The sequence below is a fragment of the Lipophrys pholis genome (assembly GCF_963383615.2).
Source record: "Lipophrys pholis genome assembly, chromosome: 15".
In the NCBI taxonomy this organism is placed as follows: domain Eukaryota; kingdom Metazoa; phylum Chordata; class Actinopteri; order Blenniiformes; family Blenniidae; genus Lipophrys; species Lipophrys pholis.
The window spans coordinates 730897-747683 of NC_137642.1; the positions used below are offsets into that span (position 1 = coordinate 730897).

Consider the following 16787-nt stretch of genomic DNA (forward strand, 5'->3'; position numbering starts at 1 on the left):
TTGGCAGCCAGTTAGCAAAGAATGCTACTGGATCATTCCCTTCACGGCCTTCACGCAGATTCACGATCTGAATGTTGGTGCGCCCGCTGTAATTCTCTAGTAATTCGGTTTTCTCCAGTAAAAACTTGTTATCTTTGATTAGCTTAGCTCGCTGGACATCCATGTCAGTTATCTGGTCCTCCGCTGTCCCGATGCGCTCCTCCGCCTCGGCAACACGGGAAGTCAGCCCATCAAGCGTGCCCTTCAATCCCGATATGGACTCATTGATCTCTGCAGTCTGCACGTCCACCTTGCTGGAGAGGGCTTGATTCAGCTGGTATCTCCTGAAGTACCAGGGCTATGTCCACGTGCCATCTGGCTAGCTTCTCCCTGCGGGTTTTCTTCTTCACACGACGTAAAAAGTGCGTTTGTCGAGTTGGCTGTCCCTTTTTTCGACCGCGGGTCCATGCCGAAGGTTATCAATCAGAATAGATACAAATTTAGACGTTGCAAAAGGTTTTGAGTGCGTAAAAGGATAATAAACCCGGAGAGCCTCCAAACCTGCGTGTACCGAACACCGCTGCATCACGTGACCGACACGTTTGTTCTTTATGAAGGATGATGGATGAAACAGAACACAACATGGGATAAATGGATTCAATAGATGACACCGAGTTGATCATTTCTTTGAACATATTTATATTTTACTTAACCTGTGTAACATGTACTTCTATGGGCCACATTAAAGCATAAACACTGATTAGTGGACTGAAAATCATCATCTCCATCCTTTAACTGTAATTATGACGGTTCCTGCTGAGTGCATTTTATTAATCTACATGTTTGAGCGACTTACGCATTAAGCCGGTATACTATTGTCTGCCAGGCTTTCCCTCTCTCCTTTTTAGTGGCACTGGTGTTTCCTTGTTTGTATAAACTGGCTTTTAGTTCTTCATGTTGTTGAAGCTCTTGCTCCACAGGAGTAAATGAAGTCCATTATCCATTGTTCCAGCGGTGATTCTGTGATCAATTTCGTGGCCTTCTTAAGAATAGCATAAACGCACACTTATCCCAAACATCCACACTTGACTTGACTAACAGTCTCTTCATCCTGTCACTGCAAACATGCAACCAATTAATCCAAGACAGCTCCGACCAGGCTTAGTCAAGCAACAAACTCTGAGTTTCTCTATGAACTCTGAGTCGACTGACACTAAGATGAAATTCAGAGTTTCCGGTTCCAGACCAGCTGATCAGCATGTGGACCTTGAGTTAAGCGCCTGAACAACTGGAATTAAAAGCTTCATCAATGGAGCCCAATACCACTGGTCACTATGGCAACAGTTCTTTCACAGTAAAAGTCCCAGTGCTGCAGCAGCAGAGGAGAGAGAAGACTTGGAGGAAACTGCTGCCAGAGTCAACTCAGAAGTTTGAAAGATCTCCTCCACTGACTGAACATTCAACTGAAGATGGCAGCATACAGGCAGAAATAATAAATAGATGTAAAATCTGGATTTCACTGAGGAGCAATCCAACAGGAGGAAGGAAGCAGCTAAACCTGAACTATAAAACCACCTTTCTGAATGAAAAGGCTTATATGTATATATGCTCCGATTGTGCCTCATTTTGTTTTTAATTTCAGTATTTAAATTGATGTTGGCTTTTAAATCAAAATATATATATTTATTTAGTAGCTACTTCAAGTAGTAATTTAACGCAGAAACAAAGTTTGCAGTGGTCCTCTGGTAGTATGTAATATGTTTACACTTTTTTATTAGTGGAGTCATTTGAAATGCGACCATATGGAATTCAATAAAATAATAAAATACTAAAATCACACACACACACACACACACACACACACACACACACACACACACACACACACACACACACACACACACACACACACACACACACACACACACACACACACACACACACACACACACACACACACTTTATTTAAATTATCCCACCCCTGCAAAAAATAAAAACAAAATAAAATAAAAACAGTAGTTTCAGTGCAAGTGAAACTTCTCTACACACTGTTGCTTTACTAATTTTATAAAGAAAACCACCATTTCACAAAAAAAACGTAATGCCGTGCATAAAATGTGCTCTGATGTGAGACACGGGTGGATTAAGGAAGGAGTTTCCCCCACGAAACACTCATGACGTAAATCATCTCAAATGATTTGGAGTGGCTGCTTCAGGTGGGAGGAGCCAAGAGAAACTCGGGGTTTCCTCTACTAAACCTGCCAGCCAGCAGGTTCAGTTCACAGAGTCTGTTACCATGGTGACTGACCCCGAGTTTAATTCAGCATTTTAATCCAGGGAAGTGCGACACGCCCCCCGCGCGCCTGTGACGAGTACTTGGTTCAGTCCTGGATGGAGCGAGGGAACATCCACCCCCCCCCCCCCTCCCTGCTCCTGTGATGAGCACTTGGTTCAGTCCGCAGCGCCGTCAGGACCAACATGGCGGAGTGAGCGTCTCAGGGCAGAAGTTCACTTTTAAACCAAGAAGCGTGTCTTTTCCCCCGGCTCTACCGGCTCTGCTGGACCGCCCTGCTGGCCCCTCCGGACCGCTCCAGGCCGTCCACACTGCCGGTGAGTCGAGCTTCGCCGGACTGAGTGAAGCTGAAGCTTGTTTCTGAGTAACGGTGGCAGCCTGGCCGCTCGCTCCGTGCTAACGGGACTCCGTCCGCCTCTCCCCGGGCTGCAGAACCTCGGGGCCCGCCGGGGCCCGCCGGGGCCCGCCGGGGGCCACCGGCAGCTCGGGTCCCGAGCACACAGGGTCCAGGTCTCAGTGTCGCTCCCAGCTGAAGGTTAAACAGTGTGAAAGCCCAAGACCTCAGCTGCTGTGCTAACGTAAACACTGCTGGGCTCCGACTAGCCGCTAGCATGTTAGCTCAGCCATCAACTTTACCTTGTTTATGTACATTTACCCTGTGTACTTCTACCCTGTGTACTTCTACCCTGTGTACTTCTACCCTGTGTACATTTACCCTGTGTACATTTACCCTGTGTACATCTACCCTGTGTACATTTACCCTGTTTACTTTTACCCTGTGTACTTCTACTTTGTGTACATTTACCCTGTGTACTTCTACCCTGTGTACTACGAGCCCGTGTACATTTACCCCATCTGTGTGCATTTGCCCTGTGTGCGTCTACCCTGTCAGTGTACATCTACTTTAATGAGGTCCTTGGTGCATTAGGGTCTGTGAACAGCCTGCTGGCTTTAAGGAGGTTACAGATGCGTTGACAAATTGTAGTACCTGTTGGTATTGAAAAGATACATCAAGTATGTAATGGAAGAAACATACGTCTATCTGTTTTATCTATCGACACACATCGTATTTTCTGGACTATAAGTGGCTCCTGAGTTTACGTCGCTCCATTCAAAAAAGCATCACGAAGAGGAAAAAAACATATATAAGTCACACTGGCTTATAAGTCGCATTTATTTGGAAATTCATTTCACCCCAAATTGTCAACCAAGAACCAACATTTAATCTAGAAAGGCAAGTTATTGATTCTGATGGTTTTCAGTACAAAAATGACGGCGGCAGGTTGGTCCATCTCCACAGCATGAAGGTAGATTTCTCCTGACTGGTTGTTGCTAGATTCACACTTTTCTCTGCAACACTTCAGCCTGTGGCCACGTCAAATGGTTGCTAAGCAAACCAGCTGATCCCTATCTAGACCCTGTCATGGCCAGCCCATTCTCCAGACCTGAACACCACTGAAAACCTCTGGAATATGATCAACAGGAAGATGGATGGTCCCAAGCCATCAAACAAAGCTGAGCTACTTGAATTCTTGCGCCAGGAGTGGAATAAAGCCACCCAAGAACAATGTGAAAGACTGGTGGAGAGCATGCCAAGACGCATGACAGCTGGGATTAAAAATCAGGGTTATTCCACCAAATATTGAGTTCTGAACTCTTCCTAAATTAAAACATTAGTATTGTCCTTTTTTTAAATGAATATGATCTTGTTTTCATCGCGATATTTGAGGTCTGAAAACATTGCCTCTTTTTTGTTATTTTGACGATTTGTCATTTTCTGCAAATAAATGCTCTAAATGACAATATTTAGATTTGGAATTTGGGAGAAATGTTGTCAGTTTATAGAATGAAACAAAAATGTTGATTCAAGTAGAAAAATCAGAGAAACTGATAATTTTGCAGTGGTCTCTTAATTTTTTCCAGAGCTGTATGTGTGTGTGTGTATATATATATATATATATATATATATATATATATATATACATACACACACACATATAAAACTACTTCAGGGGCCACATACCGTCCAGTGGCCTCGAGTGGCCGGACCAGTAAAAATATTGCTATAATAACCTTTAAATTTACACTTCAAAGTGTTTCTTTGATGTGGTAGTACACAGTGTATGTGATGAAACGGTCTAGAATTCTGCAAGATCAAACAATTAGTACTAAAAATGACTATAATTTCAACATAGTCAATTTTAATCAAACATTCTGGTGAAATGTCAAAACCTCCTCTAAATCCCATTTAATCTTCTCACTTGGTGGAGTAGAACCTTCAGCGGCTGGTTCTGGCCCGCCTGCCTCATGTTTGACTGAAGTGAGAGTTAATAGAATACAGTACAGTATGGTATGGTATGGTACAGTACAGTGGCTTGGTGGAGCAGAACCTTCAGCGGCCGGTTCTGGCCCGCCAGCCTCATGTTTGACTCCTGGTATATTAAAGGTAAAGTTAAGGAGTCACACTGTGGGATGTGCTGAGCAGAATGGTGTCGTCAGCGTAGTCCAGGTCAGCCAGGTGGTTGCTGCCGAAGGACACTCCGGGGACCCGCTCACAGGCCTTGCACATCAGATGGTCAGTGATGCAATTGAATAGGTCGGGAGCAGCCACGCAGCCCTGGCGAGCGCCACTGGAGATGGGAAACCAGTCAGAGTCTCTGCCTTTAATACGGACACAGCACTGTGTATTGCTGTAAAGCAGCTTGAACACGGCAACGATCTTAGATGGTGCTCCAAGGGCCTGTAGAATACTCCACAGTGAAGCATGGCAGACGTTGTCAAAGGCAGCCTTCAGATCTATGAACCCGATGTAGAGATGGGGGTCTTTACGTAATTCATAGGTCTTCTCTATCAGCAGACTAATGGCGGCGATGTGGTCTGTTGTGGAGCGGTTGGGCATGAAGCCAGCCTGCTGGGGACGGCGGCTGCTTCTGATGGCTGGGAGAGCGCGAGTGAGCAAGATCCTAGTAAAGAGCCTGCCGGGGATGAAAAGAATGGTAATGCCTCTGTGGATGCCGCAGACTAGCCTGTCACTCATACGTTTCCAGAAGGGTAGGATAACTCATCTGGTCTCCTTTGGTAAAACAAGCATCAGTGGTTCCTAGGCTAAAGGAGGTTCTAAAGGAAGCATCAGTGTTTCCTAGGCTAAAGGAGGTTCTAAAGGAAGCATCAGTGTTTCCTAGGCTAAAGGAGGTTCTAAAGGAAGCATCAGTGTTTCCTAGGCTAAAGGAGGTTCTAAAGGAAGCAACAAGCCTCCTTTCCTTAGCTTATTGAGAATTCAGACAGTCTTTATCATGGCCGCCACACAAAACACTTCCAGAGTTAAGGAGAAGTGGATAGATAAGGAGATAGGTCATATCGATACCGTCACAGTCAAGTGGCGTCTTGCTTTTACAGTTATTTACAACTTCTGTTATTTCTCTCTCCTCCACTGCAGTGAGAAACATTTGGTTTGGATTCCTATTAATTAACTTTTCTTTCCTCCATCATCTGCTCCAGGATTATTGATTTTTTTCTGCCGGATTCAGTCCAACATTTACAAAATACCGGTTGAATTCTAACCACATCATTCATATTATCAATGTTCTTTTCATTATAAGCAAAATGTTGATAAGTACTTTGTTTGGAGCTGTTTCTAATGACCGTATTCAATATGTTCCAAATGCTTTTCATGTTTTTATTCTTATCTAAGAATTTGCCATATAATTCTTGTTTTGACACTTGTAAAATTGTTGTTAATTTATTTAATTTTTTATATTTTTTGTATTTGTTCTCTGTTGCTTCAGTTCTATATTTAATGAATTCTCTATAAACTGTGTTCTTTTTTTTACTGGCATTTTGTAATCCTCTTTTGATCGATGATGTTTCTAAATATTTATTTATTTTAGTGTATTTCTTTATTGGACAGTTTCTATCATATAACTATTTGAAGGTGTTTGAAAATGTTTCCTACGCCTTGTCAATGTTGTCTTTGCTTAAAACTGACTCCCAGTTCTGTTTACACAGATCTTCTCCAGATGCATTTATTGTCTCTTCTGTCCTCACTCTTTTAAATTGTTGTCCCATAATCCATTTCTCTCTCCTGTAGCATATATTGCAAAAACTGGGCGATGGTCACTTTTATCATTAATTAATAATCCACTTACGGTCTTTTTGTCTATTAGGTTTGTAAATATATTAGCTATTAATGTGGCACTGTGAGACATTATTCTACTGGTCTGGTGATTTTAGGATAAAGACTCAGACTGTACATCGTATCTATAAACTCTATTGTTGGTTTGTGATTATTGGGTTAAGCAGATCGATGTAAAAGTCCCCACAGACAAACAAGACCTTCTGACATGAAGCTGTAAATGTTTCTTCGACCCATTCCCTGAAGATGTCCAAGTTGGAACCTGTTGTTCTATAAATGCAGCTTACAATTACATTCTTTTTTTTTTTTTTCATGCAGAGTTCAACTGTTATACATTCAAACACATCTTTCATTGCTGTCATTTTCTCGACCCCTTTATATTTCAAGTTTAAGTTCACATATATAGCTCCTCCTCCACCAGCCTTCCCCTCTCTGTTCAAGTAGTTGAACTCGTATTTCTCCAGTTCAACGTCAGCTCCCTTCTCAGTGCTGATCCATGTTTCAGAGATGGTGATAATACTGAATGGTTGTTTGAACTGACCTACATACTGATTGATTTGGCTGAAGTTTGAATACATACAGGACTGTCTCAGAAAATTAGAATATTGTGATAAAGGTCTTTATTTTCTGTAATGCAATTAAAAAAACAAAAATGTCATACATTCTGGATTCATTACACATCAACTGAAATATTGCAAGCCTTTTATTATTTTAATATTGCTGATTATGGCATACAGCTTAAGAAAACTCAAATATCCTATCTCAAAATATTAGAATATCATGAAAAAGTACACTAGCAGGCTATTTAACTAATCACTTGAATCGTCTAATTAACTCGAAACACCCGCAAGGGTTTCCCTGAGCCTTTAAAAACACTCAGCTTGGTTCAGTAAACTAAATCACAAGTATGGGGAAGACTGCTGACCTGACTGCTGTCCAGAGGACCATCATTGACACCCTCCATCAGGAGGGTAAGACACAAAAAGAAATTTCTAAAAGAGCAGGCTGTTCACAGAGTGCAGTTTCAAAGCACATTCACAAAAAGTCTGTTGGAAGGAGGAAATGTGGCAGGAAACGCTGCACAACCAAGAGAGAGGACCGCAGCCTTAACAGCATTGTGAAGAAGAGCCGCTTCAAAGACAGTGGACTGAAGCTGGAGTCCAGGTATCAAAAGCCACCGTTCACAGACGTGTCCGGGAAATGGGCTACAATAGCCGTATTCCCATGGTCAAGCCACTCCTGAACTCAAGACAACGGAAGAAGCGTCTGACTTGGGCTATGGAAAAGAAGCACTGGACAGTTGCAGAGTGGTCCAGAGTCCTGTTTTCAGACGAAAGCAAGTTTTGTATTTCATTTGGAAGTCAAGGCGCTAGAGTCTGGAGGAAGGCTGGAGAGGAGCACAATCCAAGTTGCTTGAAATCCAGTGTGAAGTTCCCACAGTCAGCAATGGTTTGGGGAGCCATGTCAGCTGCTGGTGTTGGTCCACTGTGTTTCATCAAGTCCAGAGTCAATGCAGCTGTGTACCAAGAGATTTTAGAGCACTACATGCTTCCATCTGTTGAAAAGCTCTATGGAGATGATGATTTCATTTTCCAGCATGATCTGGCACCTGCCCACAGTGCCAAAACCACCAGTAACTGGTGTACTGACCATGGCATTACTGTCCTCGATTGGCCTGCCAACTCCCCTGACCTGAACCCCAGAGAGAATTTGTGGGGTATTGTGAAGAAGCTGAAAGACACCAGACCCAATAATGCAAATGAGTTAAAGGCCGCTATTGAAGCATCCTGGGCCTCCATAACACCTCAGCAATGCCACAGGCTGATTGCTTCCATGCCACGCCGCATTGATGCAGTAATCCGTGCAAAAGGGTTCCCAACCAAGTACTGAGTGCATTAATTGACATTTTCAAATGTTTGATTTTGTTTTGCTGTTATAAATCTTTTTTTTTTACTTGGTCTGAGGAAATATTCAAATTTTTTGAGATAGGATATTTGAGTTTTCTTAAGCTGTATGCCATAATCAGCAATATTAAAATAATAAATGGCTTGCAATATTTCAGTTGATGTGTAATGAAACCAGAATGTATGACATTTTTGTTTTTTTAATTGCATGACAGAAAATAAAGACCTTTATCACAATATTCAAATTTTCTGAGACAGTCCTGTATATTGAAATGTATAATAGAAAGTTTATTGTCTGTTTGAATTTATCTGATGAATTGATGAATAATAGCAGCAGTTATGTTTTAGAAGAAGTGATGTTGTAGAAGAAGTTAATGTCCGGTCGACATCCTCTCCCAAGTCCTGTTCTTTATATTCAGCGTAATTGAATGTTTATAATTCTGGATGTTCAGTGTTTGCAGTCATAGTAGCTGGTAACCTTTCAGCAGCTGGTGATGCGTTGTTTCTGGAGTTGTGTTGCATCATAATGTGGTTAGTTCATGTAGTTCTACCTTATTCCAGTCATATCTCTCCTTCGCGTCCTCCGGTGTCCTGTTGAGCTTTTCGAAGATCTTGCAGCTGGAGGTCCACGACGCCTGGATCTTCCCGTTTCTTCAGGAACTTTCCTGAAGGCTTTCCTGGCGATGTCCGCGTTCCTCCTGGTCAGATGTTCATTGATGTACACAGCCGACCCTCTCAGCTTCCTCCCTTGTTTCAGGAGCTCCGTTTTGTACTTCCTGTTGACAAACCTTAATATGATGGCTGGTTTGTGGTTGTTCCTCCTGGGCAGCGGGTGACAGGCCTCCACGGTGTTCTGGTCCACCTCTATTCCTTTGGACCGGAGAAAAGCTGCCACTTGCCACTCCACGGAGTCGGACAGGTTGTCCTCTGCGATCCCAGCTGAATCCAATGTCACCGCCCGAGCATAGGAGCCAGGTTTGATATGCAGGCGGTGATGATCACATCATTGATTGGCTGTACTGCTCCAAATCAGACAGTCGGTTTTCTGGAAAGGCTATGTGCCTTTCCTTCTTGGCATTCTGGACTTTCAGAGCTTTACCCTCCATCAAGGCCATGATGATTTTCTGCTGTAACCTGACAGCTGACACGTCGGCAACCCTAGTCCAGTGTCCAGAATCCAGAAGTCGTTGTCAGATTTTATTTTATCTGAAACAGCTACACAAGAGAAACATTCACTTATTGATCTGCTTCATTTCATAGAAATTGATGAACAGGTTGAAAGGAACAGAAGCTCTGTGTGGTAAATAGGGGCCCTATACAATCTAACCTCCAGCAGCTGGACTAGATGGTAACTAAATGGTCAAGGGTCCTGAAGCAGCTTCACTGTGGCTTTATTAAGTAGAAAAGTCTTGAGCCGAACCTTCACATTAGAGACTGTGGGTACGTCTGAATTGTCCCTCCTAACTCCTTAACTATCGACTTTTCCTTCACCCCGGAAGTGTTTTATGTGGCGGCCATGATAAAGACTGTCCAAATTGTCAATATGCTAAGGAAAGGAGGCTTGTTGCTTCCTTTAGAACCTCCTTTAGCCTAGGAACCACTGTTGCTTCCTTTAGAACCTCCTTTAGCCTAGGAAACACTGATGCTTCCTTTACCAAAGGAGACCAGCTCATGCTGCCCCTCAATTCCTTGCGGCGACAACATTTAAAGGGACCGACTCATCGGAGCGTTCAGGGAAACTCGCGATGTCAGAATAAGGAGCAGATCATGTAAGTTACCAAAGCAATAATCAACTTTAAATCATCTAGAACCCAAATTCACTTTTTGTAGTCCATTTTCAGAAACTTGTAGTTCTTTCCCCACCATGGCAGACGTCACTAACTTGCGCCGCCGTCGCATTATTATGTGTTCGACTGCCACACCACCGTGATCACCTTTCACTAACTCCTTTAGGAAGCCTTCTAACACCTTTCACTAACCCCGTGACGTCATCCAGGGGTTAAAGTAAATACCATAGTTAAGGAGTTAGGAGGGCCAATTCGGACGTACCCTGTGTCACCTTCCCTGACTGAACCTGAGCTGGTTCCTCATTGGAGGAGCCTGAAAGCTGAAAGCTCCACCTCTACAAGTAGAAAAACATAGAAACCTCCAGGGGGCAGCACTGAAAATCAAGTCATGCTGGGTCATGTTGCAGTAATTCTGACTGCAACTACTTTTGATATAGTTATTTCCTTCACCAATAAAAGTTGGGGGCGAAGGTTATGATTTTGGCCGCGTGTATTTAATTATTTGTTTTATATGCATTTTACTAACTTTTAGACCCAAATTGCATAAAATCTTTAGGGATGACTTGTCATCACCCAAGGACCAATCCATTGTGGTCATGGTTTATCTGTGAGCCACCGCTCAGTGCTTCGCACAGTGACAGGCTAGTCAGCATCAATATGAGCTAATGGCTAGCGATGCTAACTTGGTTCCAGAAACAAATGTGGCATTGGTGAAGGTTTGCGGTCTACTGAGTAGCCGTTCTAGTTGAGGATTGTGATTGGGCGGCACAGCTCGGTTGGTAGAGCCGTCGTCTCCCAATCAGAAGGTTGCAGGTTCAATTCCCACCCCTGCCATCTCTGCCTGCCGAAGTGTCTTTGGGCAAGACACTGAACCCCAAACTGTCCCCATTGGGGAGACAGCGGCTGCAGCCTCCAATGATGTGTGTGTGAATGGGTGAATGTGATGCCTTGTAAAGCGCTTTGGGGCGTTTGTCAGCTTAAAGGCACTATATAAGTTAGTCCATTTAAAGGAGTCTTGTGTTCTTATTACGCACAAGACTTTCAGAGTCTACTTCAGATAATTGTGTTGGTTTTGGCGTGTTAAGTTTTGACTGTATGTTTAGTTTTTCTCTTGTTTTTGTAAATTTGTATTAATTATAATGTGTTTAGTACGGGAGCTAACAAGATCTCTGGTCCCTTTAAAAACCTCGACCTTCCATTACAAATGATCTTTCTAGTGGGCGGGGTGAGAGGACATGACGTAGTGTGCAATGCATTCTGGGTTATAAACAAACAAAACTAACCGTATAAATCAGAAGAATCAGACGCAGAAAGAAAAAGTTGGAAAACATCTTGTGGCCAGACGTGGAGTAGAGAGGAAGTAGTTGTGGTCGTTTGTGGCTACACATTAGCCACAAGCTAACTGGCCTGGCCACCACGGGCTAATGCGACGGGACTTCTGGTTTTCGGTGCGGACCAATCAACGAGCCGTGTTTCTTCTTTATGACAGCGCCACCAAATGAGCAGCTGTTGTAACTGTGTAACATTTTCCAGGCAGTTTGGTCCAGATTCTAAAGTGAATGTGAACACAACCAAATAAAGGGGTGAAAATCCTCTGCTCCCCTCCCACTCAAGTGAACCGAGTCCCGGACTATCCCGATGTGAGAGGCCCCTTAGCCATCATAGTTTGGTCTCCTATGTTCTGTAAACAAAGTTTTAACTGTTCGAAGCTCTTTTTTTTCTTTAGACTTTAACTGCATCACAACTTCTGAATGCTGCTGAACAAGTCTTAAATGTCAAAAAAGTCATCAGGGACAATAGGAGATGTCTGGGATTATTTTCCACTGTTAGATGTCGACACACGGCTGCTGGAATGCCGTCTCAGCCAAGGGGCAAATGCTTTTGGAAGACTTTACCTTCACACTGAACCACATCAACGTGAACTGAGTAATGCTGGCTGAAGTCCACAGCTGAGTTGTAGTGAGTGCAGCAGCTGCTGGTAGAGCTGGAGCTTCATCTATAAAGGTTGCTGACGCACAAAACAGGTCCTGAAAGACGTGTACTCCACTTCCCACGCAAAATTTATCTAATTAAAGAAAAACTTTGTGGGAGAATGTGCATACCGGTACGACAACTTTGGACCTTGAGCAGCACATTTTGGAAACGAGGTAAACTGGAAACTAAGGTTTACTTACATTAGTACTTCATCAAATGTACTTTATCAAATTAAATAGATAATATAAAAATGATAAATAGACAGAATTCACAACTCAGTTCACTGTTTTTCAGCTTCAATGTGTTAGGTATCTATATGAAGTAGAAAAGGTTGCCAGATTTGATAAAAGGCCTGTAGGGAACCGTTTTGGGAGAATCTAATTTTCTCAAGTCTCAAGCATTGCAAAATCTCCTGAATCCATCTATTATGTGTAGGTGGGGTTGAATGCATCCATTTTAGGAGAATGAGCCTCCTCACAAGCAAGGTGGTGAAAGAGACAATATGTTGTGAGGTTTTGGACCAACTGAATGATGGGAGCATTCCAAAAAGAGCTACAAGGGGGTCAAGGCTCACTGTGCGACAGAGGACCGTTCCCAATGTATCAAAGATGGAACGCCAAAATTCAAAAAGTTTAGGGCACGACCAAAACATGTGCATGTGATCAGCTGGTCCGAGTTTACATCTGTTGCAGGAGTCAGCTCTATCTGGATATGATTCAGGTATTCTGAAGCAGGGAAAGAACTAAAACGTGCAGGACACTGGCCCTCCCCTGGCCTCCATGATGTCACTCTCCCCCGGCCTCCATGATGTCACTCTCCCCCGGCCTCCATGATGTCACTCTCCCCCGGCCTCCATGATGTCACTCTACCCCGGCCTCCATGATGTCACTCTACCCCGGCCTCCATGATGTCACTCTCCCCCGGCCTCCATGATGCCACTCTCCCCTGGCCCCATGATGTCACTCTCCCCTGGCCCAATGATGTCACTCTCCCCTGGCCTCCATGATGTCACTCTCCCCCGGCCTCCATGATGTCACTCTCCCCCGGCCTCCATGATGTCACTCTCCCCCGGCCTCCATGATGTCACTCTCCCCCGGCCTCCATGATGCCACTCTCCCCTGGCCCCATGATGTCACTCTCCCCTGGCCCCATGATGTCACTCTCCCCCGGCCTCCATGATGTCACTCTCCCCCGGCCTCCATGATGTCACTCTCCTCCGGCCTCCATGATGTCACTCTCCCCCGGCATCCATGATGTCACTCTCCCCCGGCCTCCATGATGTCGCTCTCCCCCGGCCTCCATGATGTCACTCTCCCCCGGCCTCCATGATGTCACTCTCCCCTGGCCTCCATGATGTCACTCTCCCCCGGCCTCCATGATGTCACTCTCCCCCGGCCTCCATGATGCCACTCTCCCCTGGCCCCATGATGTCACTCTCCCCTGGCCCCATGATGTCACTCTCCCCCGGCCTCCATGATGTCACTCTCCCCCGGCCTCCATGATGTCACTCTCCCCCGGCCTCCATGATGTCACTCTCCCCCGGCATCCATGATGTCACTCTCCCCCGGCCTCCATGATGTCACTCTCCCCCGGCCTCCATGATGTCACTCTCCCCCGGCCTCCATGATGTCACTCTCCCCTGGCCTCCATGATGTCGTCTCCAGAAAAGGTCACCGTCGCTGTAGCTGCCTGTTGTACAGCGACCCTAAGCTCAGCTGTGACTGTCCAATCAGTTGACGAGCTCATTTTATTAATCTACTGAGAGAATTCCTCTCTTTTAAATGAACGTTTCCAAACCAAGCCACCAGTAAAAAGGATAAAAGGGATTCAGTAAAAGCACCATAAAAAAGTGCCATCAGGCTTTTGTCCACATTGAAACGGGACAACTTTCTAAGACAGAACAGACTCTGGTGTCCCTTCTTGTTCACGGCCTCACAGTTTTCTTTAAGGTTTAACTTTGTCAACGATAGTTCCTAGCTATTTATATGATTGCACTTGCTCTATAATTTGTCCCTGGATGATGGCGGGCTAAGGTGTATTTGTGTTTTTCCTGAAGTCAATTTCATGTCCTTGGTCATGGATATATTGAGCTGTAGGTGAGGGTCTTCGCACCACCTGACAGAGTTTTCAGGGAGCAGGCCATGACTGTTTTCATTTGACTGTAGCAGGCTCACAATCACTGAGTAATCGGCATATCTTGTTGTTTTATCTATATTTTTATCCATATCTATTGTTTTAGTTGTTGATGTTTTAGCTGATGTTACCATTATTACTATTATCATTGTTATCATCATCATTCTAGTAGTAGTAGTCAAGGTGGTTATAGTAATAATTTATGCCTGGGATTTTCAAAACTTAAGAAAAGTAAGTGTACAAGCAGCCATCTAATTATTTACTCACTGAGAGACGGAGACAGAAATACAGGGAGAGATTTTCAGTTTGTTACTTTTTAAATTCCATAATTGTTGTTTCAGTGCTGCTTTTGTTTCTGCTCTCACTTCATTATTTTATTGTTATTAATTGTGCTCTGTTGTATTAGAAGTATGAAAACTGCTATATAAATGAACTTATTAGTGCTATTGTTGTAATTTCTGTTCTAATACACCAGTTAGATACCAAATAAACAAAAGGAATGAATTGACTGACCAATCAGATGAGAAAAGTGACGAATGAGGAAATCCCTCTGATGTTTGTTGCATCAGAAAGTCTGTTTCTGGATTCTGTTTCTTTAAGTCGGTGACCAGAGGTGAAGAACACTCCTCCACTAAATCTTCCACTCTTCTTGTCGCAGTATTATCAGACAGTTACCAATATCATTTCCCATCGTTCCTGCCACATTCCTGATGTTCTTTATGTGACCTACTGCATCTGAATATAGATCTTAAATGGGCCTGACATTCCTGGAACATCTTTTTGGCTCCAATCAATCTTCAAGAATGTCAAGAATCACCTGTATGATGAAGTTAGTAACTGAGCGTGTGGATTAGTAGTGATGTGTGTTGATATGTTCTACAGAGTGACAGCATTCGCTCCCTGCAGCATCCTCCCCTCTGATCAACTCCATGGAGTTTCTCTGAATGCTGAGCGATCTGGAGTGTGTCCACTGTTCAGTAGCTGCTGGTAGAATAACTGGGGGGGTGGAGTCAGATGTTTTTAAACTCAGTTGCTGATCGGACTTGTTTTACGCCCTGGGCGAACCCCCGCCTCCACCAGACGCACCTGAGACGGTGATTCTTATTTCCTCTGCTGCGCTCCTTCACAGATTGAGCCCTGGGCGGCTGCCCACGTCTCTCACAGCAAAATCCACAACTGAATAGAACAAATTCTCCAGATTCACCACATTCCTGACAGATTAATCAAAGTGAGGATGAGCAACGGCCACAGCAGCTCGCCGCAGCGCACAGCTCTGGTCTGCTGCAGATCAAGTATGGGCCGGTATTATAAAACTAACCTGTTCACAGTTCAACTGAAGCTTTTCCTGGTCAACTTCGTGCTTTTTCACGCTGCAGCTCGTGTTGTTTCTTTGTTTAATTTTGACTTACTTCATGAAATTGAAATCTGTGGACGTCCGAGGAGCGCGCGCGTTGACGTAATTATGTCAGATGCGCACAGACTCCAGCTCCAACTACGGTGTGGGATGAGGTCCAAACAAGTTGGAGCAGTTATCCCCCCCACAAATCCCACTTTATTTCACCTTAATGTGCAGCTCATGGGCCGGTGCGGGCCAGACAGTTGTGTCCGGCCGCGGGCTGCTTATTGAGGACCCCTAGTGGAAAGAATAAATAATAATGTTGAGAGCACACACCCTATTTTTACTTCCTGTGTGTCTTTGCTAAAATCAAGCACATTAAAACGATTGTAAAAGCAATTAAGAGCATTGACCAAATAATTTTCTGAGCTGAAGCCATTTAAAGTGACATTGGCACAACCTCTTGTGTTCTGGAGGCCCACTATAGTTTTCATACTGGACCAGGCTGAGCCAAGCCTGTTAGAAGCCATTCTGTTCTCCAGTGTGGCTCTATAGCTCTGTTTTGCTTTTAAAATTAGAATTTTATCTTCTTTGGTGGCAGACTGTAGGTCTGACGCTCCTCCTTGTTGGATTGCTAGAGTTTTTTTTTTTATCAGAGACTTAACAGATTTGTTAACCCATGGCTTATTGTTAGGGTATACTTTAACTCTTTTACTGGATATGAGCATTTATCTGCAGAAAGCTGAGTAAGAACAACATCAGTTAGTTCATCCAAGTCCTCCCATGATTCAAACATCTCCCAGTCTGTGCAGTCGAAGCATCCCTATAGTGGGAGCACAGCATCATTTGTCCGGACTTTCACGTCCTTAGTTTTCCCTCTGTAAAACAGTTATAAGTGGAGAGAAGATGCATGCAATTATGGTCTATACGGTACAGTACTGTGCTGTACTGTACCATATTGTACCATACTGTATTGTATTTTACTGTACCCGTGTGTCCTCTACGTTTAATCAGCAGTGGCTTACTGTTCTGTACTGTACCTTACTCTACTGTACTGTATCGTACTGTACCATATTTTACTGTACCGTACTGTTCTGTACCGTACCTTACTGTACTGTACCATACCTTACTGTACTGTATCGTACATTACTGTACTTTACCATACTGTATTGTACTGTACCGTACCTTACTGTACTGTATCGTCCTGTACTGTGTCGTACCTTACTGTACTGTATCGTACTGTACTGTG

General features: G+C 43.9%; 1 protein-coding gene across 1 annotated transcript in view; it reads left to right on the plus strand.

Moving 5' to 3' along the window:
- The first annotated feature begins 2357 nt into the window (after positions 1-2357).
- ndst2a (N-deacetylase/N-sulfotransferase (heparan glucosaminyl) 2a) overlaps positions 2358-16787 on the plus strand; it is a 40152-nt gene continuing 25722 nt past the window's right edge. The window contains exon 1 of the mRNA XM_080481821.1: positions 2358-2589. The gene's annotated coding sequence lies outside the window, so the exon portion shown is untranslated. The remainder of the gene's footprint in view (positions 2590-16787) is intronic.